The 26736-nt window shown below is 45.8% G+C and overlaps 1 long non-coding RNA gene across 2 annotated transcripts in view; it reads right to left on the bottom strand.

Moving 5' to 3' along the window:
- LOC122420374 overlaps positions 1-26736 on the bottom strand; it is a 90577-nt gene that overhangs the window by 59901 nt on the left and 3940 nt on the right. Inside the window, exons 2-3 of one of the 2 annotated variants that reach the window (XR_006263277.1) lie at positions 12294-12333; positions 5609-8222 (exon numbers count right to left, since the gene is read on the bottom strand). The exons of the other annotated variant lie outside the window; for it this stretch is intronic. This is a non-coding gene — a long non-coding RNA (uncharacterized LOC122420374). Of the gene's footprint in view, positions 1-5608; positions 8223-12293; positions 12334-26736 lie in introns of those variants that run through there. 2 annotated transcript variants of the gene reach the window in all.

The raw sequence follows: 26736 nt of genomic DNA, 5'->3' as shown, positions 1-26736 counted from the left end.
TGTGGTCAGGCAGCCAGGGGCAGAGGAGCCCCAACTGAAGAATCAAAGAGAGCAAAGGTGCCCCTTCTGGTTGTACCTCCTCAGGTCAACCAATCAGCCAGTCTCCATCAAATGGGGTAGTACTAATTAGTTCTAGTACTAAGTACTAGTAGTACTAACTCATACTAGTGTTATCTACTAGTAGAACTAATCCATACTAGCTGACTAACTACTGCTAGAACTAACTAGTAGCTTAGGGTTGCCTCGAGGAAGAACTGAGTGTTTGGAGATGTACAGAGCCCACAGATGATACCCAAAATGATTTTAGGTGATGCTCAAATAAGACAGTAAGTATCACTGATTTGCACAATTAGTACGTAATGTTCTTGTAAACTCCCTTTCAACCCTCCTAATAATATCAAGAAAGTCTCCATTTGATGCGACCGTGCCTTTAACACCTGACATGTGTTTTCTTTGTGCTTTAACAAAGAGAGAAGACTTCAGGTGCAGAGTCTATTCTGGGCAGCAATACTGGAGTAGAATTTAAGAAATTTTTTTTGATCAGAGTAATTTATATGGTTATTGGTTTTCTATTTACACTGGTGGTATAAATTTCGCTTTGTAAGTAAATGGATTTAAGTTTTAATAAAAACAGGCCCATTAAAGAGAGGGGAAAAGCACTAGGTAGATAAGATTCAATGACATTCAAATATGGCCAAAGTTTTAAAGGGAGCTGGGCTTCCCCGGAGGTTCAGTGGTAAAGAATCCACCTGCAATGCAGTAGACAGTCTGCAATTCATGAGACGTGGGTTCTATCTGTGGGTTAGAAAGATCCCCTGGAGAAGGAAATGACAACTCACTCCAGTATTCTTGCCTGAAAAATCCCATGGACAGAGGAGCCCGGTGGGCTGTAGTCCATGGGGTCACAAGAATCAGACACTACTTAACAACTAAACCACCACCACCATAAAGGGCGCCATGAGTGATGCAAGTTTGGAATCATTGAGAAAATCTGCATCAACAGGTTCACACTGTGATTGTGACTGCAGTTTAGGCATCAACCCAAGAGGTGTCATGGATTCTGAGAATCAGGATATGGTCCAGATCCAGACCCTCTCTCCCATTCCCTCCATCACCAGGACTCAAATTGAAGAAGTAACCATAGTTCATAGAACATGGGTGAGGATGGAAGCTGGACCAGCACCTGAGCTGGTGCCAGGACTCTAGGGCTCAGGCAGCATGGGCTCAGCTTTTCCACATGCCTGCCCCATATGTCCTCATCTAAAACAGGGAAGGGGATCCTCCCCACTCTGAAGATCTGGCAGCCCTTCCTTGTTTCGTCCATCATTTTTCTCTGTCTGTTTCAAAGTCAGATTCTCTGATGAGAAGTGAACTTCATCTAATGAAGCCCTGGGCGTCTCCTAGGGAACACCACTGCAGAAAGATGATCAATGCAAACAAACAAACAAAAAATCCTCTGGGGTTAAGCCAGTTCACCTTTCTGAGTCTTGGTTCCTCATCTGTAAAATGCTATTCCTGATAGTTCAAACCTCCTAGGATCTGTAGATTCACTAAGATGATGTAAATGTCTCACAAAATGTGGGGAGCTACCTCAAGATGTACATGGACAAAGCATTAAGTGATATTAACACAGAAAGCAAGTTTCCTCATTGCACCAAGGAGGAAGTCTCAGTTTGGTACTAACATGGCTTGAACACTTTTCTGACACTTGCCAAAAAACCCTAACTTAAGCAGAGAGCAAAGCCTCAGGCTCTTGGTAGGCAGCAGGGTCCACCTGGGATGCTAGAAGGATGTTTAGAGAGACAGGAAGAATTTATCCCCAGATGAGCCCTGGGGACAGTAGAGCAGCCACAAGGCCAGTGGCCTTTGAGTTGAGCCCTAAAGAGGGAGGAAGATTCCTCCAAGTAAAGCAGACTGGGGAAGATACACAGGTATGAGAAAGGGCAGCTCCCTTCAAATCAGGGTGTCTTAGCCTAGTGAGTACCATGAACCCCTTTACAGAACAGTGTCTCTTTTTTTTGGTATGTGATTTGAAAATATCTGTATTGTTTCCATAGCTTTTTAAAGATTGTGATAAATTACACCACATAAAATTTACCATTCTATCCAGTTTTTTAATTTATTCATTTTTAATTGAAGGATAATTGCTTTACAATATGGTATTGGTTTCTGCCACACATCAATATGAATCAGCCATAGGTATCCATTCATGCCCTCCCTTTTGTCCTTCCCACCTCATCTCACACCTCTAAGTTGTCACAGAGCTCGGGCTTTGAGCTCCCTGCATCACACAACAAATTCCCACTGGCTGGCTGTTTTACATATGCTAATGTATGTTTCAGAGTTAGTCTCTCTATCCAGGGTTAAGTGTGCAGTTCAGTCGCATTAAGTACATTCACACTATTGTGCTACCATCTCCACTAGCCATCTCCAGACCTTTCTTTCATCTGCCCAAACTGAAACTCTGTACCCATCAAACCCATTCCCCCTCCTGCCAGCACCTGGCAACCAGCATCCTACTTTCTGTCTCTATGAAGTCAACTCCTCTGGGTATCTTAGATAGGTAGAATCATACAGTGTTTGTCCTTTTGTGACTGGCTTATTTCACTTAACGCGAAGTCTTCAAGGTTTCCTACAGATAATGTGTTTAAAGGCATAAAATTTTAAAATACGATTACAAAGAAAAAATCATATTAAAGGACAGCTATTCAAATAAGTTTAAAGATATAAGAATTCATGTGCTTCTATTAACCTTTAAATAACAAGATATAGAAGTGGATCTAACAGTTATTTTAATTTCAAGATAGTAATGAGTACATTTTAAGATATCCTGGAGCAACTATAATATGATATTAAATATCTGTGATTTCTGTTGATGACAAAAGCCACATGCAGTGCCAAATCAGGCATGGTTTGTTACCTACATTCAGAATTGGAGGAAATGCTAACTTTCAATTGGAAGTTAGAAAAAAATATATGTCTGTGTGTGCGTGAGAGAGTGTGTGTGTGTATACGGGCTTTCCTGGGGGCTCAGATGGTAAAGAATCTGCCTGCAATGCAGGAGACCTGAGTTCGATCCCTGGGTCAGGAAGCTCCCCTAGAGGAGGGCATGGGTATATACATTTTTCCCATCTAAGTTCACAGACTCCCTGAATTCTCCCCCAGGAATCCTTCAGGCAGCTTCTGCCCCGCGGAACTCAAGTCAAGAAGCCCCCCAGAGAAGGGATGTTGTTATTCTCCAACAGCTTAAATCCATCTTGGTTCAGAAGTGAGACAAACGCCAGATTCTTCCAGCCTCCACCTACTCTCAGAAACTACCATGCACACCAGTGGGTCAGTTTCCAGTTCACTGGGGCACAGTGGGGCCGATTTCTGGACATCAAACAACCTTCCCTGGGCTTCCCAGGTGTCTCAGTGATAAAGAATCTGCCTGCCGACGCGGGAGACACAGGTTCGATCCCTGGTCTGGGAAGATTCCACATGCTGCAGAGTAACTGAGCTCCTGAGTTACAACTACTAAGCCCACGTGCTACAACAACTGAAACCCACACACCCTTGGAGCCTGAGATGACACCACGAGAAGCCCGTGCACCACAACTAGAGTGTAGCCCCTGCTCGCTGCAACTAGAGAAAGCCCACAGAGCAAGGAAGACCCAGCACAAACAACCTTCAATAACCCCACCCCTACCCGCACCCCAGGCACTGTGTTTGGGCTGCAGCCCATGAAGGGGAATGATTAAAATAGAAGACAAGCCCATTTTTGCTCTGAAAGCTGCTCTCTTTAGCCTTGTGGTTCATTTCTATTTGTCATACACACAGCATCTGATGAAGATGAGGGGATGGCCCGAAACATGGGAGAGCCTCAGTGTGTGGATGAGGTTTTAACCAACAGGAGACTCACGGCCCTGTTCATGGTAGTTGTTTAATTTTTCTCATCTGCAAACAGGCTTTGGATAGCCAACCTTTAATTAAGATGCAGTTTTCTTTTCAAAAGCAATGTATTCTAATAAATACCATCTGAGTTGGGGCGGGGGGGCGGGGGTGGTGGGTGCTACAGAAATTATAACTGCAGCTGAAACACCAAGACTCACAGCAGACTAACCATGAAGACTTTCTGGAAGGGAATAGTTTCCACGTGCTTCAGAGAGGAGGACATGCCTGGTGGACCATGTTCCTGGGCTTCAAAGCCAAGCCACTGTGCCGTGGGTTCTGCATTTTTGTGTGGAGAGAGGACCAGAAGAGGCAGAGTTATAGCTTAGATGACCCTCTGGCTTAGCGTTTTGACTTCAGAATCAAGAAGGTACAAGGGGTGAGGTTAGAAGGATTCCTACTGCCCTGAGACCTAGCAGCCCCGAGACCTAGCAGCCCCCACGAAGGGAGAAAAGAAAATCTTTCTGAATTGAAATGTCTTGGCATCCCTCTGTCTATTCCCTTACCCACCACTTAGATTTGCCAGATAAAATACAGGATGTCCAGTTAAATTTGAATTTCAGATCAGTGATGAATAATCTTTTATTATAACTCTGTGCTATGCAATATGCTAAAATATGCAAAAATATTATGGTTGTTTATCTGAAATTCAAATTTAACTGAGCATCCTGTATTTTTTATTTGCTAAATCTGGCAGCTCTACCTTAACTCAAACTGGATCCTGCAATGTCTCCTTGAGATCTTGGGAAAGAAACTCTGGGCCAGCCTGGAACTTAATTGAATTCAGCTTACAGACATCTCTGCAGTCAGCATGGTGGTTAAGGATGTGGAACTTTGGAGTCTTAAAGACTTAAACTGGCTTCCAGTTCAGGCCTGTCACTGCCTAGTGTGTTGTCCTTGAGAAGGTTACTTGACCTCCCAGAGCTTCATTGTTGTCCTCAGCAGAATTTGGAGATTGAATATCATGGATGATGTTCAACCAGATCCAGATATGGTGTGTGGTCCAGCTTGTCCTGGTCATTTAAAAATGAAACCCTCCCCAAGCCAGGTGATAAATAGGGCTTCCCTGGTGGTATGTGTGTGCTTAGTCGTTCAGGCATGTCCAGCTCTTTGTGACCCCGTGCACTGCAGTCTTCCAGGCTCCTCTGTCCATGGGGATTCTCCAGGCAAGAATACTGGAGTGAGTAGCCATTCCCTTCTCCAGGGGATCTTCCCAACCTAGAGATCGAACCTGGGTCTCCTGCATTGCAGGCAGTTCTTTCCTGGGAATGGCTTCCCACTCCATTATTCTTGTCTAGAGAATTCCATGGACAGAGGAGCCTGGTGGGCTATGGTCCATGGGGTCTCAAAGAGTTGGACACGACTGAGGGACTAACACATGCCCCTCTCCATCTTGCCAGCCATCCTGGCTTCCTGTGCCTCCCCCAGACCCTCACCTTTTCTCATCTTGCAATGAGTAGCTGGCACAGACAAGGGCTTCGCTTGGAGTTCTTTCTGATTGGCCCATATTGTAGTGTCAGACAGTTCAGTTCAGTCACTCAGTCATGTCTAACTCTTTGCAACCCCATGGACTGCAGCACAACAGGCTTCCCTGTCCATCACCAACTCCCAGAGCTTGCTCAAACTCATGTCCATTGAGTCAGTGATGCCAACCAACCATCTCATCCTCTGTTGTCCCCTTCTCCTCCTGCCTTCAATCTTTCCTAGCATCAGGGTCTTTTCTAATGAGTCAGTTCTTCACATCAGGTGACCAAAGTATTGGAAAACATATGTGTGTGTGTGCTAGAGTCACTAATTATACTGGCTTTAAGAAATCTTAAAGATCACTCTTTAAGTTCCAATTCAATTCCTTCCACTTTACACAGAGGAAAACTGAGATCTGGTTTTATATACTGACTTATCTGAACAAGGCCATCTCTATGCATTGGAGGAGAACTGTTTTGAGGAATCATTGGAAAGATTTCTTTTTTGTTCAAAAATATTCCTTTCATCCAACTGCCACAAAGCCTAAAATTTCCCCATTAGCATTTTCACCATTTTTTTAAAATTGAACTACTGCTTATCATGGTGTTCCTCAAAGCCCACTCTCTTCAACGGGAAATGACCCAGGGTCATCCAGAGAGACGTAAGCACTGGATTTGAGGAGGCAGCGGGGTGGTAGAAAGGAGATTCTAAACGAAGTTGAAAGGGGACCTAGGACTTGCCAAAGACACATGTGGCCAACTTTAAAACTTTGTGACAGGCTGGCTATGCATGGAATTGTCCCCCTGTGACAGTTGTATGCTTGTGCTGTTGCATAATACAGAAGGACAAAATGCATAAAGACTAACTGATCTAACTGATCATTTCGTTCAAAAGAACTCCCTACAAGAAAGCGGGACCCCTTGATTCAGTCTTATGCTAAACAAAGCTAAAAGTCTTTCTTATATTGTTGGTCAAGGGTTTTTCCACTGGGTGGATTGAAATGTTTTTCACAGATCTACAAAGCCTGGATGGTGAAATAAAGCCTCAAACTATCCAGAGGCAAAAATGTAGCTGGGACTGTATCTGCTCATATACACAAATTGGTTCCACTACTTGGGTTAACGCTAACTCTTGGGAATTCAACATCCCTTGCGTTTGGTTGTCTCTTTATTCCACCTACTTGCTATTAGGGGGTCGGTTGCTGATACAGACTAACTAGACTGTTGGCTCCAAAACATAATAAACATGACTTCCAGTCATTTGATTGGCTTAGTTTGGACAATCAGAGCCTTAGGAAAATGAAGAGGGAAACTTCTAGAAAAACAGGATTTCAAATTCTAATCTTTACTTCCAATATCAGTTCATTACCAATAGATGACCACTAAAACAAGGAAGGATTTTTTTTCCCATCCGAGTCTAATTAGTTTTCATTGTCTTTTCTCCAAGTTCTATTGTATTCCACTCTACCCATCGGCTGCCTGTTTTAATTAATTTTGCCCTGCATTCAAAGGTTTTTGCTTTGGAGCCTCTCTGTTTGATTTAAATTCCTTTTTTGCAAATAAATAAATAAATAAATATCAAAGCTAATGAGGCTCTGAAGATTTGAGATGTAAATATCATATGCAGATTCTTTTTTTGGGTCCCAGCTCAGCGGAAGACCAAAAATAACTCTTGGAAGAAGTTTGATTAAGAAATCTCAGGCTCCCCCTTCCCTGTCTCCCTCCAGACAATCTTTCTGCTGGCAAATCTCAGTTATTTCACAAAAAATCATGCCCCACACACGCAAAACCCTGAAGCAAGTTCCTTTCAAGAAGAACTCAGGCGGGTGCAAGATGGTGCAGAGCTACTGAGATGGCTGTCCTGCCAATGGATTCATGTTCATCCGGAGAGATTTCCTATGTACACACTTGTACAAACTCACACACCTATACACGTACATGCTCTCTCCAGGCACCCACGTGCACCATTTACGCTCACACATACAACACAAATGCCAACTCATACAGACATGTTCTGTATATGCATATCCTCACCCTTACACCAAACGCATGGACCCATGCATACACAAAATCATACACACTCTGACACCCAAATTCACCCACATTCATACACACAGACACCCACACAATACTTTCACGCACACTCACAAAAACAGTGCACACATTTTCATACACACTTGCACAAACTTCATGCATCCACACACACACACACATGTTCATCCACTCATACACACTCATATACACACACACATAAACGCATGCAGTCTCATACCCACACATATATCATGCTCCGGCCAGCCCAGGTTTCCCATCTCAAACCTATGCCACCTAGATTTGAACCATGTCTCTAACATGCTCCCCAAAGACCTCACTGCAAGGCATCCCCAGACACCCCCCACTCCTTTCAGGCATACGGAGGAGGGTCTCCCCGGGCACAGTTATTAAACTGTATCCAAAGAGCTGTTACACAGTGCAATCTGCTTTCGCCCAGGATATTTGTATCCTTTACCGAGAAAGGCTGATTCATTTCCCAGAAATTTTCATCTGCTATTAATCTTCCAGGATATAGTTAGTGTTGTGATATTTTCAGATATTGTTTTCGGGTGGCGGCGGGAGGGGAGGGCGGATTTGACGTGGCTGTCCCCTGGCAGTTTCTGAGATTACTCAGGGCACTAAGCAGCTCAGAATTGTGTGACAGAATTTCCATGCAAGGGACTTACAATCATGTTTCATTAATTCAACGTGAATGAAGCCTCATTTCTGGCCTTGAGGAGCTTAAGATTTATGTGAAATTAATAACAGAACAGATGTCTTCACAATTTGGTTCCTCTGGAAAGAAAAAAAAAAAAAGGAACCTGATTACTTTGAAAACTTCAATGCTGGAAAATGCAGACCCAGGGAGTTTTTACTCCAGGGTAAAGAGTTATGCCTTGATATCGTCCACATCTCAGAACTAAGCGGAATTTAAATGTCAGATTTATATTAAATAGTCATATTCCCCATTATGACATATATAAACAACAGCTTATTACTTTCATTAATAAGATATGTTGGGCATTTAAACTAAAGCTTCCGAGATAAAGCTGGCACCTCATAAGCAGGAGACACTGGGGACGGCTGGGGGAAGATGCAGGCAGCCTGGTTTTGAGCTTGGTTTCTGATAATTTAATCATCGATTCCTCCTAGGAAAACAAAATGCATCTGTGCTCACACAAAACTCACCGCTTTCTAAAGGAGTCATCTCCCGCGGACGTTTGTGCCGGGGGCCCAATGCTCTCCATTTCACAGGACATTTTAAGTCTTGCTTCTTTATTTTTTCCTCTTGCCTGAAATTCTTTTCTTTTTTTTTTTTTAATCTAGGCTTCTGTCTCACTAGGCACCTCTCCAGCTGAATTTTAACATTCCTCCAGGCTTAAGTATGGGTGCACAGCAGTGGCGGCTGGGTTTTTACTTCTCAAAGTCCAAAGAGGGAACGTGTGTGGGAAGATCACCCACAGGCTCTGGAGGAGGGGGGCCAAAGAACAAAGACCCAGGCATGGATGGATGGACAGACAGATGGACATTCTCCTCCTTCCAGCCAAGCAAGTTAAAGACGCTGCAGAGGGAAAGTGAAAGGGAAAGGAAAAGGGAAATGTGTGTGTATGTGTGTGTGTGTGGATGCAATGAAGTTTGTGCAAGTGTGTATGAAAATGTGTGCACTGTTTTTGTGAGTGCATGTGAAAGTATTGTGTGGGTGTCTGTGTGTGTGAATGTGGGTGAATTTGGGTGTCAGAGTGTGTCACTCAGTTGTCTCTGACTCTTTGCAACCCTGTGGACTATACAGTCCATGGCATTCTCCAGGCCAGATTACTGAAGTGGGTAGCCTTTCCCTTCTCCAGGGGATCTTCCCAACCCAAGGATTGAACCCAGGTCTCCCGCATTGCAGGTGGATTCCTTACCAGCTGAGCCAAAAAGGAAGCCCAAGAATACTGCAGTGGGTAGCCTATCCCTTCTCCAGCGAATTTTCCTGACTCAGGAAATGAACCAGGGTCTCCTGCATTGCAGGTGGATTCTTTACGAACTGAGCTATTAAATGGCAAAGTCCAGAGTGGAGGTAGTAGGTTCCAGACTCAGGCCCCTACTCTGACTATGATGACGCGGTCCTCTATTCCAAACCTTCTGGGTGTCATTGAAGCCGCCACCTCCCCCATTTCCTCCGTGGAGAACACAAGAGCATTGAACCAAACAATCGGAAAGCCCCTCCCATCCTTCATTGACTCTCATTCGGGGCTTTCCTGTCTCTGACTCCCTTAGTTCTCCTCCCATCTCCCTTCTTTCAAACCTGGACCAGGTCGGGGGTCTCCTGCCCCAGTCACCTCTGCGGACTGACGCATAGACGATGGTCAAGGGTAGTTCTCGGGTCTAGCCTCGGCACTTCCTAAGGGCGTGGTGTTGGGTGAGGCACAGAGTATGTTGATCCCTCTGTCTTTTCATCTGTAAGTGGACAGTATAACCCTCGCCCAGAGCTATCGAGACAGTGGTGTGAGCTGATGCTGGAGGGTGAGGGAGATGGCCCACAAGTAGCAGCAGCTGTTAGTATTCCACAGATCCGTGGGAGTGACAAGCAGTGGGCCTGAGGGAGACAGAGGTTCCCAGGAGTGACCTTAGGACACCATGGGCTGCCGAGGGCCCCCCACCCAGATATTGAAAGAGGATTGTCTGAATCTTCTGTATCCTTGGCTGATCTCGGGCTGTGGCTCCAACAGCAGTGAGGACCCAGCCAGAATGCAGAGGGCAGGCCCCTTCCAAAAGGGCGAGGATGGCTCAGAGTCACCCCAGGGGTGCATGCCAGTGGCATTGTGGGGAAAGGCTGGCCCTTCCACCTCTTCTTTTTTTTATTTTATTTTATTTTTTGCCACGCTGCAAGGCTTGCAGGATCATAGTTACCCGACCATGGATCAAACACGGGCTCTCCACAGTGAAAGCACAGTCCTAACCCTAGACTGCCAGTAAATTCCCTCCTGTCACCTCTTCAAACAAGTTGGAAATATGGGGTTTTATGTGAAAGCTTCCTGGGGTTCCCCGGCGGCTCAGACATAAAGAATCCCCCTGCAATGCAGGAGACCCAGGTTCGATCCCTCGGAGGGGAAGATCCTCTGGAGAAGGGAATGGCAAACCCACTCCAGTATTTGTGCCTGGAGAATCCCATGGACAGAGGAGCCTGGCGGGCTACAGCCCACGAGGTTGCAAAGTGTCAAACACAACTGAGCAGTTAACACTTTTGACTCTCCTGGTTTTGAGCAGAGGTCACTGAAAATGAAAGTGTTAGTCACTCAGTCATGTCCAACCCTTTTTGATCCCATGGACTATAGCCCACCAGGCTCCTCCGTCCGTGGGATTTCCCAGGCAAGAATACTGGAGTGGGTAGCTGTTCTCTTCTCCAGGGGATCTTCCCAACCCAGGAATCAAACTTGTGTCTCCTGTGTCTCCTGCATTGTAGGCAGATTCTCTAGACTCTGAGCCACCAGGGAAGCCCATGTTTGTTCTGAAGGACCCACAATTTCTCTTTTTTTCTCTTGTACCTCTCACAGCTCATGACAAGTCTCTACTGAGACCAGCACAGAGTCAACACAGGATATTGTTGTTGTTGCTATTCAGTCACTCAGTCATGTCTGACTCTTTGTGATCCCATGGACTGCAGCACGCCAGGCTTCCCTGTCCTTCACCTTCTCCAAAGCTTGCTCAAACTCATGTCCATTGATTCAGTGATGCCATCCAACCATCTCATCCTCTGTCGCTCCCTTCTCCTCCTGCCTTCAATCTTTCCCAGCATCAGGGTCTTTTCCAAGGAGTCAGTCCTTAACATTGGGTGGCCAAAGTTTCAGCTTCAGCATCAGTCCTTCCAGTGAATATTCAGGACTGATTTCCATTAGGATTAACTGGTTTGATCTCCTTGCAGTCCAAAGGACTCTCAAGAGTCTTCTCCAACACCACAGTTCAAAAGCATCAATTCTTCGATGCTCAGCCTTCTTTATGGTCCAACTCTCACATCCATACATGATTACTGGAAAAACCATAGCTTTGACTAGATGGACCTTTGTTGGCAAAGTAATGTCTGATTTTTAATATGCTGTCTAGGTTTGTCATAGCTTTTCTTCCAAGGAGCAAGCATCTTTTAATTTCATGGCTACAGTCACCATCTGCTGTGATTTTGGAGCCCAAGAAAATAAAGTCTGTCACTGTTTCCATTGTTTCCCCATCTTTTTGCCATGAAGTGATGGGACTGGATGCCATGATCTTAGTTTTTTGAAAGTTGAGTTTTAAGCCAGCTTTTTCACTCTCCTCTTTAACTTTCATCAAGAGGCTGTCTAGTTCCTCTTCACTTTCTGCCATAAGGGTGGTATCATCTGCATATCTGAGGTTATTGATATTTCTCCTGGCAATCTTGATTCCAGCTTGTGCTTCATCCAGTCCGGTATTTTGCATGATGTACTCTGCATATAAGTTAAATAAGCAGGGTGACAATATGCAGCCTTGATGTACTCCTTGACAAATATCACAAGATCGAACTCCTGTCTCCTGGGTCTCCTGCATTGGCAGGTGGATTCTTTACCATCGGAGCCACCTGGGAAGCAGATATTGCTGTCGCTGTTGTTATTCTTATTTCTCCTATTATTTATTCTTATCCTCACTCTCCTTGCCCAAATCAATTCATTTACCCTGAGGCGCAATGGATGAAACACAGAAGGAATTTGAATATCACAGCAAAAAGACCAAGGAGTTGGCATTTTGAATGGAAACCAAAGCCTGAATTCAGCCAAAGGCATGAAAACCCCAACAATTACTCATGTGTGTAACTCTTTCCATTTTTTCCTCCATCACCTCATTTGATTCTTAAAAAAATAAATAACAAGAACTTACCATATAGCATGGGGAGCTATATTCAGTATGTTGTAATAACCTATAATGGGAAAGAATGAAAAAGGAATATATGTATATATTGTGTGTTTAGTCACTCAGTTGTGTCTGACACTTTGTGACCCCATGGACTGTAGCCTGCCAGGCTCCTCTGTCCATGGGGATTCTCCAGGCAAGAATACTGGAGTGGGTTGCCATGCCCTCCTCCAGGGGATCTTCCCAACCCAGTGATCAAACCCAGGTCTCTTGCATCGCAAGTGGATTCTTTACCATCTGAGCTACCAGGGAAGCCCCAAAATACTGGAGTGGGTAGCCTATCCCTTCTCCAGGGGATCTTCCCAACCCAGGAATCGAACTGGGGTCTCCTGCTTTGCAGGCAGATTCTTTACCAGCTGAGCTACCAGGGAAGCCCAGTATATTTGTATATACACATATATCTGAATCACTTTGCTATACACCTGAAACTAACACAATTTTGTAAATCAACTATACTTCAATGAAAAAAAAAACCACTCAAGGAATAAAATCAGGAAGGAAAATTGTTTCCATTTACAAATGAAAAAAACTGCCCCTTCCACCCAAAGACACATTTATTTAGCAGAATTGGGATAGAATCTGAGTCCAGTTCAGATGTTTTTCTACGGAACACACATGGATATTCATGCTGCACATCCACACATACTCATTCTGTCATAAATACAAAGATCCTGGTGTCTCAGTGGTAAAGAACCTGCCTGCTAATGCAGGAGACCCACGTTCAAGCCCTGATCAGGGACGATCCCACATGTCACAGAGCTACTAGGCCCACAACTAGCGAGCCTGTGCTTGAGAGCCCAGGAGCCGAAACTGCTGAAGTCTGAGCACCCTGGAGCCCGCGCTCCGCAAGAAGAGAAGCCACCGCTAGAAGTCCACGAATCACGACTAAAGAGCAGCCCCCGCTGGCCGCAACTAGAGAAAAGGCCATGCGGCAACCAAGACCCAGCACAGCCGAAAATTAATAAGTAAATAAAATTAAAAAAAAAAAAAGAAATACAGAGATATAGAGATAGAAATAAGCAGAAGGATCTAACAGACGACAAAGTTACAAACATTTATAGGCCTCATATAACCCCTGTCTTGAGCCAACTTTATTTTTTATTTTTTTGGCCACACTTGGCAGTATGCAGGGTCTTAGTTCCCAGGCCAAGGATCAAACCTGTGACCCCTACACTGGGAGTGCAGCCTCTTAACCACACTGGGACTCAGAGTTTGTCCCGATTTCACTACTTAGTATCTGGACCACCAGGGCAGCCTCTTGAGTCAACTATACATCAAAGAGTCAAAAGGTCCCTGGGCCATAAATTTTTAAGCCATGTATCAAATCAGCTGCTTCCTGTCTTCTTCCAATCTTTCTACTATCTTTTTTATCATCTCCCACCCCAGGGCCACCACATTGGCCATTTTTCCTGTCTCCCACCATTATTTATCTCAACTGTGGCCAGGAGTTTCTCTTAACCGTTGCTAATAAGAACTCTGTTCAGTTCAATTTATATTTACTGATCACCTAGGAGGTTGTTATTATCATGTCCATTTTACTGACCGGGAAACAGAGACTCAAAGAGTTTAAGTAACTTGTCCACAGTGGTACAGCTGGACCTGACCACTTCCTCCTGCCATCCTTTGACCCAGGGGGCCTGTCATTTGATTCTACCCAGTTTTCCTCTGTTTGAAACTGGGGAAAATGAGTGTTCGGGTCCTATTCTTGAAGTAGGAAGGAAGTGATTCATTTTAGTCCATCTTCAGATGAAGTCATCTTCATTCATTCATTTCCCTTTTACTGAGTTCCTTCCTAGGTGGCACTAGTGGTAAAGAAGCAGCCTGACAATGCAGAAATCACAAGAGACACGGGTTCGATCCCTGGGTTGGGAAGATCCCCTGGAGTAGGAAATGGCAACCTACTCCAGTATTCTTGCCTAGAAAATCCCATGGACAGAGAAGCCTGGTGGGCTACAGTCCATGGGGTTGAAAAGAGTTGGACACAACTGAGCAACTGAGCATTCATGCATGTATTATATGTTAGTTCTCCTGACTCGAGATTGTGAAGGGTTTGGAGGGCAGAGGAGGAGGGAGAAGAGAAAACACTACTTGTTAAAGTGTAATTGGTTCCAAGATGTTTATTCTTGAGTTAAACCCTATATTGGCAACCATTCATGGAAAATTCGGAGAAGGCAATGGCACCCCACTCCAATACTCTTGCCTGGAAAATCCCATGGACGGAGGAGCCTGGTAGGCTGCAGTCCATGGGGATGCTAAGAATCGGACACAACTGAGCGACTTCACTTTCACTTTTCACTTTCATGCATTGGAGAAGGAAACGGCCACCCACTCTAGTGTTCTTGCCTGGAGAATCCCAGGGATGGCAGAGCCTGATGGTCTGCTGTCTATGGGGTCGCACAGAGTCGGACACGACTTAGCAGCAGCAGCAGCAGCATGGACATGGAACAACAGACTGGTTCCAAAGAGGAAAAGGAGTGCTCAAGGCTGTATATTGTCACCCTGCTTATTTAACTTATATGCAGAGTACATCATGAGAAATGCTGGGCTGGAAGAAGCACAAGCTGGAATCAAGATTGCCGGGAGAAATATCAATAACCTCAGATATGCAGATGACACCACCCTTATGGCAGAAAGTGAAGAGGAACTAAAAAGCCTCTTGATGAAAGTGAAAGAGGAGAGTGAAAATGTTGGCTTAAAGCTTAACATTCAGAAAACTAAGATCATGGCATCTGGTCCCATCACCTCATGGGAAATAGATGGGGAGACAGTGGAAACAGTGTCAGATTTTATTTTGGGGGGCTCCAAAATCACTGCAGATGGTGACTGCAGCCATGAAATTAAAAGACACTTACTCCTTGGAAGGAAAGTTATGACCAATCTAGACAGCATATTTAAAAACAGAGACATTATTTTGCCCACAAAGGCCCGTCTGGTCAAGGCTATGGTTTTTCCAGTGGTCATGTATGGATGTGAGAGTTGGACTGTGAAGAAAGCTGAGCACCGAAAAATTGATGTTTTTGAACTGTGGTGTTGGAGAAGACTCTTGAGAGTCCCTTGGACTGCAAGGAGATCCAGCCAGTCCATCCTGAAGGAGATCAGTCCTGGGTGTTCATTGGAAGGACTGATGCTGAAGCTGAAACTCCAGTACTTTGGCCACCTCATGCGAAGAGTTGACTCATTGGAAAAGACCCTGATGCTGGGAGGGATTGGGGGCAGGAGGAGAAGGGGATGACAGAGGATGAGATGGCTGGATGGCATCACCGACTCGATGGGCATGAGTTTGAGTAAACTCCAGGTGTTGGTGATGGACAGGAAGGCCTGGTGTGCTGTGATTCATGGGGTCGCAAAGAGTCGGACACGACTGAGCAACTGAACTGACTGACTGAACTGATGTAGATGTATGCAAGAGACCAGGGTTTGACCCCAGGGTCGGGAATCCTCTGGAGAAGGGAATGGCAATCCACTCCAGTATTCTTGCCTGGAGAATCACATGTACGTAGAAGCCTGGTGGGTTACAGTCTATGGGGTCACAAAGAGTCGGACACAACTGAGCAGCAGTGTAGTACACACATGCAAATGTATATCATCAAGATCTATAATATTAGGTAATACATGCATACACTGAAAAAAATCTAAGTATTAAAAGACTCTCTCTCAGGACTGCCCTGGTGGTCCAGTGGTTAGGACTCCTTGCTTCCAATGCAGGGGTCGCAGGTTTGATCCCTGGATGGGGGACTAAGGTCCCACATGCCACATGGTGAGGCAAAAAAATGAAATAAAACAGTCTCTCTCACATTCATCACGCAGCCACCCTATTTTTCCCCTTAGGGACAATTACTTTAGTTTCTCATGAATCCATCCAGAGAAGAAAAATCATACATCAATGAAACCACTGATTTCTCTAGAATCCCCCCAAAACCACATATTATCAAAGTGTCATATTTGCCAATCTAATCAATGAAAAAGAGGATCTCGTTTTTCTTGCCTATTCATAGTCTTAGAACATTTATCTGTTCAGTTGTTTGATTCTTTTTGTATTGATTTATAGAGATTCTTTATATATTCACTAAATCCAACTTTGCCTAATACAAATTACACAGTTTTCCATGTTTAAATTGCTTTTTAGGGGACATTCCTGGCAGTCCAGTGGTTAAGACTCTGTGCTTCTTAAGCAGGGGGGCTCAGGTTTGATCCCTGGTTGGAAATTAAAATCCCACATGCCACACAGCACAGCCAAAAAATTTAAAATAAATTGCTTTTTAATGTTTTTGTTGTTGCTATTGTCACTGTCATGCAGCATTAAAATTTTTTTTCTTTGTAGGAAATTGATCAATGTTTTCTTTTATGGATTCTGGTGTTTCAGTCATATTTTGAAAATTCCTACCCATTCTGAGGTTATTTTAAAGTTTCCCTATGTTTTTTCCCAGTTCTTCTGGGTTTTATTGAGTGTACAAAATAGTGATTCATCTGGAATTTATTCTGTGTAAGTTGTGAGGTAGGATCCACTTTACACTTTTCACAGATGCTGCTGCCGCTGTTCAGTCGCTAAGCCCTATCTGACTCTGCGACCCTACAGACGGCTGCCCACCAGGCTCCTTGGTCCATGGGATTTTCCAGGCAAGAATACTAGAGTGGGTTGCCATTTCCTCCTCCAGAAGATCTTCCCGGCCCAGGGATTGAACCCAGGTCTCCTGCTTGGCAGGCAGATTCTTTACCACTAAGCCAGCAGGAACCAGTTATTCCAAAGACATTTATTAAAGAAACCATCTTTTCCCCACTTATTTGACATTCTGAAACCTTGGTAGCAGCTTCTATTTCAGCTTTCTTCACTTATTTCATTGTTTGGAGGTTAGATAACTATCTCAGACTGATAGTATCACTCACTATGCTTACAAGAATCATTTTGCACAAAATTTAGCAGATAGAGATAAAATGATATTGGTACAGAACAAGAGCTGTAAACATCCACTCATCAGAGAGACACATTACACTGATGCTATGAATGGCTTGGTCCAAATACTTCCTATCATGAACCTCTCTGATTGTGCTCAAGTTTCAGTCACCGAGAGAAAAAAACTTGAATACCAAAATGAGACATAAAAGCGCAGAGCTTTGGGGCTTCCCTGGTGGCTCAGTGGTAAAGAATCCATCCGCCAGTGCAGGAGATATGGGTTCGATCCCTGGTCCGGGAAGATCCCACATGCCACAGAGCAACTAAGCCCATGCACCACTATGGAGCCTGTGCTCTAGAACCCGGGAGCCACAACTCCTGAAGCCCACGCTCTCGGGTCCATGCTCCACAACAACAGAAGCCACCATAATGAGAAGCCCGCACACTGTAACTAGAGAGTAGCCCCCACCCTCCACAACTAGAGAAAAGCTGAGCAGCAACGGAGACTCAGCACGGCCAAAAATAAATAAATAAAATTATTTTGTAAAAGAGCGTAGTTTTGTAAACAAAAATTCATAACATGTGGGTTGAGGAGGTTCTCATGGGAGGATGGCTTCAGGAACATGATGTTAATGTTGTGATTCTACAGTTACTATCACACCACTACCCACCCCGCCACACACACACACACCAAACTCCACCTCACCCTTTACAGCAACAATTTTAATTCCTGGGGCCTGCCTTGAGCTTGAGGTGAACCAAGGACCTCCTTTCCACTGGGGAAGGCCTGGGTGCCCTTTAATCTTCTTAGAGCAAAATCCACTGAGCAAAATTATAATTTGATATGGCCGCACTTAGCCAATAGGAACTCATAAACCGTCTTAACATCATAATGCATTGTGAAAAGGAATCGCTAAGCACCGTGAAACATATGAGAACCCCAGGCCTCCATTCATCATCAACTTTATACCAGGGCAGCATGTTAAAGTGATTTCAACTTCAGAGCAGAGCTCCCCAAAGGGTGCTCCAGTCTTAATTAAAATGTCAATGAAGTACAAAAGTGCATGGGGGCATATTTTCAGAAATCATTCCCTTTTCACTTCCCGATGGATGGCTGTTCCCTTCCCTCGAGCCTTGCCTGCTTGTCCACTCAGGGCAGACAGTTGGCCCACCTTTTTTCTCTGCTACAGGGGAACTCTTGTCCAGACCCTGTACCACCCCCTTGGGAGACTGGAGGGAAGTGGCCCACAGGTGCCTACTTGAGGCTTCTTGAGCTGCCCGAGTTAGCAGGCAGGGGAGTTAGAAGGCAGGGGTTAACATCACCTGGCTACAGAGTCCAGAACTAGAGAGTGAGGGGTGGTGGAAGAGCAAGGGGAAGGAAGATGAGAAAGTCAGCCTCAGACTGACCAGGGCAGTGATCCAAGGGAGACAGGAGTGACACAGGGATCTCCCAACTCGGGAGTTGAAAATGCAGATACCAATGCGGCCAGACTAGGGACAAAACTGAGGGTGTGGGGGAGGTGCAGGGTAGTAGGGAGTGGTGGCTGCTGCTGCTAAGTCGCTTCAGTCGTGTCCGACTCTGTGCGACCCCATAGACGGCAGCCCACCAGGCCCCCCCGTCCCTGGGGTTCTCCAGGCAAGAACACTGGAGTGCGTTGCCATTTCCTTCTCCAGCGCATGAAAGTGAAAAGTGAAAGAGAAGTCGCTCAGTTGTGTCCGACTCTTAGCGACCCCATGGACTGCAGCCCACCACGCTCCTCTGTCCATGGGATTTTCCAGGCAAGAGCACTGGAGTGCGGTGCCATTGCCTTCTCTGAGGGAGTGGTGGAGATTGTGGTCAGCTCAAAATTACCCTCCCCTCAGATAAGGGAGGGCTTCCTGGATGGCTCAGTGGGTCAAGAATCTGCCTGCAATGCAGGAGGTACAAGCAGACCTGAGTTCGATCCTCCCTGGAGGAGGGCATGGCAACCCACTCCAGTATGCCTGCCTGGAGAATCCCATGGACAGAGGAGCTTGTGGGCTGCAGTCCATAGGGTTGCAAAGAGTCAGACAGAACTGAGCAACTGAGCACACATATACAAACAGGGCAGCTGCTACTCGGCTTCAAAATTGTTTACATGTGGAATTCAAGCTGGATGTCACTATGTCTTCTGATTTTTTTCAAATCTAGATATCTATAATTTTTAAGTTTAAAACCTCCTGATTCTGTATTGGTTACTTATATTATTTAAATATTTTAAATTTTAAATATTTAAAGCCCTTGTGTGGATCACTTCTATTATCAAAATAAAACATATACATGGATGAACTTTGACTTTCAGTCTGGGAGGCTAATATGAGGCCTCAGTTTTGTCCCTTCTTCAATTTCAATATCCATCCATCCATCTGTCCATCTATCCATCCATCCATTTTTCTATTCATCTATCCATCTATCCATTTATTTACCCATCCAGCCACTTATTCATTTATCTATTCACATATCCATCCATGTGCATCCATCCACCTACCCACTGAATATTCGTTAATGCCTCCAGGTACAAGGGCATGTGATAGAAGCAGAAAGGAGTCTAATCTCAAGTCCAATCTTATCTCCAGCCCTATTCTGGTCTTACCTTGACCTTAGAGAGGGAGGCAGCCAGATATAGTCTTTAAACAATATTGTTTGCGTGTGTGTGTTTTAAGCACAGACCAAAGATCAAAAGTCAAGGTCTTTAGACCTACCTTGGCTCTTAAGTTCCACATGACTTTGGGCTCATGCCATCCCTTCTCCAGGCCTCTCCTTTCCCACAGCACAAGCTGGAGTATCTTCTTTGAGACTTGAAGTTGCCATCTGTGATCCCTTCTGGTCTGGTTCTTAATTTCATTTCTGGCCCAAGGTCAACACTAACCTTGGTCTTGACAACACCTCAGTTTGGTGAGCTGGTCTGAATGGGCTCACCTGCCTGAATCCGCCATCACTTCCTCCCTGTGATCCTCCTGGACCATCCACAAGAAATGCCTCTATAAATGCCTCCCCGGAAGGACGGATGAGACTCCTGGAACAGGGCCTGAAGACACGGGCTGATCTGAGACTCCACAGGACCTCAAGGCACTCTGAGTGGGCTCTTCTCCCAAGGAGCCCTTCCTCTCAAAGGTAGCCAGGTGCATGCTGAATATTTGGCTCTCGAATCAAGTAGCATCTCTCAGGAAAAACTGTCACTTGGCAGGATCTCCCGGGCCTCAGGTAGAGGAATCAACCCGGGAGGACACTTGAGCTGAGGGGGAAAAGTGTCCTGTCCTCACTGAAACTCCTGTCTCTGAGGCAGCCTTTACTCTTCCATAAGCACAAGGAGGAAATAAACCCTTCCAAAGGTGCATCCAACCTCAGCCTTCAGCTGAAGAATGAAACGTTAACTTGTTTACATCTAGAGTTGCAAAGCTGCAACATAGCTTCTAGGTCCTTCCTTATGAAAAGCTCAAGATGGTACCTTTAGACCATGAAAGTCTGCTCCCTCTGTGTCTGTTTCTCTGAGCTCAAGGTTCCCATTTTATCTGCTGATCTTTTCCTTTGTGTCTTAGATTGTGGCTCTGTACGTCTCTTGCACGTATTCACTGATTGGGGGCCATTTCGGGTCTGGTTTCTGAATCCAGCCTGGGGCTTTTATTCAACTGCCTTTCAGAATTTATGGGTCTTCAGCAGATAATCTGGCCATAATTTAACATTTGTGTTGTTTCAAACATTCTTCTTTTATGGGGGTATGCAGCCCTAAAGGGACCCAGGAATGGGAAGACATGCTTGGGTTTGTTCTGCCTTTGTTTGAGCCTGTTGCTGAGAAATAGTGTATATTTTGTTCATCATCTTATCTTTCCAGCTTTTGATCGATAGCAGAGTGTGTTTTTTATATCAGAACTAATCAAATTTATTCAACAGATTACACATTCATTTTACCATTATGACATCGTACGAACAGATAATCCACACACACAAAAAAAAGCCTTGGATTTCTTAAAAGTGAATTTAATTATAAGGAGTCATGTGTGCTGGAGAATTATAATTATGAAAAGTCATGTTCTGTAAGTCTGAAATGACAGATTATATTTCAAAGGCTTATTGCAGAGGAATTAAAGGACCCAATTTATTAGTTGTAAATGTACGATTATTGCAGCTTTGCTTTAAAAAAAAAAACCCACGCGCACACACACACGATCACAGTATATTCTAGCCGGATTTGCTACGTCTAATCCTTTCGACAAGAATCGTATTTGGCACCAAAAGCTGCCACTCGGTTAATTTGTTTGTGAGACAGAGGCAACTAATCTTCGTTTTCTGATCCCTGAATAGCAATAATTTCCAAGACTTGGTGGGCATATTCTGCTTCCCTCATTCCCATTTTTGCAAAGTGATTAAGAAGTTGATGGAGTTCAAAGAACAGAAATAATGTTGTCAGGGAAGAAATGGAGACAGTCTTGTGGATGTTGGTGGGAATGGTGGGGCGGGAGGTACAAGGTCTTCAAAAAACTCGGGACTGGACCACATTTGTTTCTGCAACAAACATTTTTGGGGTGTCTACTATATTCCAAATACCATAATGAGTATCTTCTGTGTATTATCTCAATAAAGACTCAGAAAAACCCCCTGAGGTTGCAGCACTGTAAATTTGTCTTACTGATAGGGAAACTCAGGCTTGGAGAGATCACCAAGTAACTGATAACCAAGTAACTGACACCCAAGTAACTGACTTCCTGAGCAATGGAGCCAGGACTTGACCAGAGGTCTGTCTGGCCCCCAAGCCTGTGTGATCACCCCAGTGTCCCCATTTCTCTCCCACGTGGGACTCAAAGGCTCACTGGAGAGAAAGAGTGGAGGGCAGTGGGCGTGGCCCAGTGGCAGTAAGCAGAGGTGGGCGGGCTGTGTTTATAGCACTCTCCCTGACACAGGAAGGGAAGAGGAATTAATCTTGTGGGTCGGGATGCGGCGAGGGGGCTTTGGAGAGGCCCAAAAGGATCAACGATAGCCATGACATTGAGCCAGACCCTGGAGGACAAGGTAGGTTGCTTCAGGCAGAGGAAAAGCAGTCCCAGTGGTCTCTAGAGGAGACTGCTTCTGAGGTGCACAAATTAAGTATCTTGTGTTTGCAAACACTTGTGTGATGAGGGCTTAGGGTGTTAATGAGAGCAGGGGAGTGGAGTTAGGGGAGGGAAGTAGGCTTGGATAGGCACTGGGAAGAGGCTTTAATGCTCAGGTATGAACCCCCCTGCTGGCTCAGCGGTAAAGAACCCGCCTGCCAATGCAGGAGACGCAGTTTCAATCCCTGAGTCAGGAAGATCCCCTGGAATAGGAAATGGCAACCTACTCTTCTATTCTTGCCTGGGAAATCCCATGCACAGAGGAGCCTAGTGGGCTATAGTCCACGAGGTTGATAAGAGTCAGTCACGACTAAGCGACTAAGCAACAACAACAGAGGCTCAGAAAGGAGACCACCCTCCCTCAGCCCGACTCTGCACAGCTGGGGGTGATGTGCTTGGAATAGAAATATTCCCTCAGCAGGCCGGGCACTGCCCACACGTGCACTTTGGAAACGCCCAGTCCTTTTCCCACCTTCCTGAGATCCCTCCTAGTGGCTGCCATCCTGCAGTTGAATTCTGTGACAATGAGCCTCCATTGGGTGAAGGGGTGGGCAGGAGCCTCCTTGTCAACCCCTCAGGGCTGGTCACTGAGGGGGGAGGGCCAATGACCATGGAGAAAGTTCCATACTTGGAGCCTGGTTTGGGCATCACGGCTGGGACCCCAGCTGGCGATGGGAGTTTGCAGGTCTCTGGGCTTTACAGCTGGGAGGCAGCAGTCGAAAGCCAAGCTGTGGATTTTCCTCTTTGAAGGTTTCACCGACCCGAGGGGGAAGGATGAGGTGGTACTTTCAGGAAAGGGGATTGACTGGATTCTTCGAAAAACAATAGCCAAGAGCTTACAGCTGGGGCAGGAGGATTGGGGTCACCAGCTGGCTGTTTGATACAATGATTGGTTCCTGATGCTTTGGAATTCAAGGGCAGGAGGCATTCTGAGGTCTCAACTAAGCCTCAGGCACCCTGGCCCCTGCCCGAGCCCCCTCCCTGAGTCCTACAATATGTAGGGTATTCTGATTGTCCATTTCTCCTTCCTCCTCACTTGACTTATTTTTTTCCACTGGCAAGTGGCCGGGATAAAGTCTTAGAGGCGTTTATCTGAGCGGTGAGGGGCCTTATGGGAGTGTACAGGGAACAGATCAACTCAATCTCAAAGCCAGCGGCTTTCTGTTCCTTCCCTGGGGGCAGTTGCTTGCTAATTATAGAGAGGGGTAGAGACCTGGCTTGGGTGGGAAAGAGAGATATTCTGGACAAGGGACAGGCAGGTGAAAGGTCATCCTTGCAGGTAAAAAGGCACCTACACAGAATCAAGAGATCCCGGGAGGGCAGTGCCAGAAGAATCCACGGGTTCCCGTTATGATTAGAACATTATCCAACTCCTTAGCCTGGCCAAACAGCGCAATCTGGCCCCAACTTCATATTCCTTTATTCCTACACTGCATCACTAGGGTTACTGGGTGCAAGCAACAGAAATCAATTCTGGCTTACTTAAAACAAAGTGAAAGTGTTAGTTGCTCAGTCATGTCCAACTCATTGCAACCCCAAGGAACCCGCCAGGCTCCTCTGTCCATGGAATTCTCCAGCAAGAATACTGGAGTGGGTAGCCATTCCCTTCTCCAGGGGATCTTCCCAGCCCAGGGATCGAACCTGGGTCTCTGACATTGTAGGCAGATTCTTTAGGGTCTGTGAGCCACCAGGGAAGCCCAACTTAAATAAATGGGCATTAATTGGAATGATAACACAGGCATGGAGGCAAAAGTTAGACAGCTAGGGCAGGTGCCAGGATGGGAACACCAGGTCCATGGGGCCCCACTGGCATGCTTGGGCTCCCAGTGTTCTGTCTGTACTTATTTTGTTCATGATTTTCTGGAGGTCCCACTGGCTGAACCCAGATCACAAGCCCACCCCGGCAGGGTACCGAGAGGAAGATCCTGGCCCGTAAAGGCACCAAGGACCCACGTGGCTTCTGAAGAAGGAAGGCAGGATCTTCTGTCTTCTCAGCAAAATAGAAGTCCCCCAGCAGCACTGTCTTTGTGGAAGGGGAGAAGTGCCCCCCAAGGAAGGAGGGCAGATGCTTAGGGACCAAACCCACAAATGTCCTGCACGGCCTTCCCACACTCTGCTCCAGTCACCGTGGCCCTTTTGTTCTTCGAATACAATAAGCCTGCTCCCACCACAGGGCCTTTGCACCTGCCATCCTCTTTGCCTGGAACACTCTACCCCTGGTTCTGCACAAGTCTGGTTCCTTTATCTCCTTCAGGACTCAGATCTGACATCAGCATCTCTGAAAAGCCCCTCCCTGACCACCCATTCTCAGGTTTCCCCATCAGATCATCTTGATCCCAGCTTCACATGTCTTCCAACCACCAGACATGACCTTGATTATTAGTTTATTCATTTATCTACTTTCTATTGTCTATCTCCCTCCACTGGAAGATACACACCACGAGAGCAATGACTGCAGTTAGTTACTGCAGTTAGTTAGTTATATCCAGCACAGGGCTTTAATAAACATTTACCAGGGAAACAAACAAGTAGAGACAAAGAGACCCAAACAGAGAAGGTGGCTTGGCCAAAGATGATCAGAGAGAAGATGGTGATGTCGTCAAGGATGCAGAAGCCAAACCTTACCTGCCCCGGGGTGCCGGGTGGCCACTGGTTCAAAATATGGGCCCAGAGCAGATTGCCCAAGGCAATGCTTGCTAACGGTGCTAGGTATCCTCTTTGCAAGGGGATCTCCCTCTGAGTAAGGGAATAACCATAACAATATATTCCCAGGAGCTTGTTTATAGGATCAGATGAACTGATACATAGAAAGTGCTTAGGACAGAGATTCACGATATCATAATCCAAGTTGTTACTATTCTAGACCTTCTATGTCCTTATTATTGATTGACAGGTCAGCGTCCAACCCCACCCTTATGGCAACAAGGATGAACAGACAAGCAAGACAGTTACAGTGGTGATCAGACAGACAGACAAACACTCTGCAGCTCACAGGACCAGAGGCCAGGAGGTCCTGCCACAGCTCTCCAGCTCACTGTGCAGGGCCCGTCATGCAAAGTGCAGGTGACAAATCCCACGCTTTCTTCCTGCTCTCCCACGGGCCCTAGAGCTGGGAGGGAAGCTGTCTGCTGGCTCACTGGGAGGTCGTGGATAAGTGACTGCCACTTTCTGGACCTCGGTTTTCTCCCCCTTTAGACACAAAAACGAGATTCTCAGATGTGGAGTGGGTTGATGATTTTATCCCTGAACACGTGGGAGCAGGTACAAATACATCAATAGATGTCCCTTTGCAGTTCTGCTTCTCAAATCCTTGAGTTTAGAATCACCTAAGTAAGAATCGTGCCTAAAAATGCAGGTTCTTAGCATGCACTCCACCCACAAAGTCTGGCTCGTTAGTTCTACAATGGAGTCCTAGAAAGTTTAGCGAACCTCCTCAGGTGATTCTGGGGCTTCCCGGGGCTAGTGGTAAAAAATCTGCCTGCCAATGCAGGAGACATAATGAGACACGGTTTCGATCCCTGGGTCGGGAAGATCTCCTGGAGGAGGGCATGGCAACCCATTCCAGTGTTTTTGCCGAGAGAATTCCAAGGACAGAGGAGCCTGGCGGATTACAGTCCATAAGGTCAGATCATAGAGAGTCAGACACGACCGAAGCCACTTGGCACGCACGCACGCACGCAGGTGATTCTGAGGTTGAAGCTGAGTGTGATTGTACATTAAAGCCACTAGATGGAGCCACAAGCCTAGATAATGGTCTGACTCAGCGGGCTCCGCGCCTGAGGCTGCTTCAACAAGAATAGCCACCAGATGGCGCAGCCTGTCTGCAGAAGGAGCCGCTCCACCGCGCTGTGGGGTTGAATGGAGGGTAACCTGGCCTTTACAGCACAGTGGCCTGAGGGGTACAGATATGCTTCCCTGCTGAGGTGGGTTTTAGCCTCAAGAAGGACCTCTGGGGCCAGGGGAGACCTAGTTCTATTTCAGGGTGATGGGCTTCCAACCCCTTGTTTCATCAGAAAACTCCATCTGCCAGCGGTCTTGGCACAAAATCACTGCAGATGGTGATTTCAGCCATGAAATTAAAAGACGCTTGCTCCTTGGAAGGAAAGTTATGACCAACCTAGACAGCATATTAAAAAGCAGAGACATTACTTTGCCAACAAAAGTCTGTCTAGTCAAGGCTATGGTTTTTCCAGTAGTCATGTGTGGATGTGAGAGTTGGACTATAAAGAAAGCTGAGTGCCAAGAATTGATGCTTTTGAACTGTGGTGTTGGAGAAGCCTCTTGAGAATCCCTTGGACTGCAAGGAGATCCAACCAGTCCATCCTAAAGGAAATCAGTCCTGAGTGTTCATTGGAAGGACTAAACGCTGAAGCTGAAACTCCAATACTTTGGCCACCTCATGTGAAGAGCTGA

The sequence above is a fragment of the Cervus canadensis genome, chromosome 18 (genome assembly GCF_019320065.1).
Source record: "Cervus canadensis isolate Bull #8, Minnesota chromosome 18, ASM1932006v1, whole genome shotgun sequence".
NCBI classification, from domain to species: Eukaryota; Metazoa; Chordata; class Mammalia; order Artiodactyla; family Cervidae; genus Cervus; species Cervus canadensis.
The sequence above is the reverse complement of the archived record's forward strand: the minus strand, read 5'-3'. Positions and strand labels throughout refer to the sequence as shown.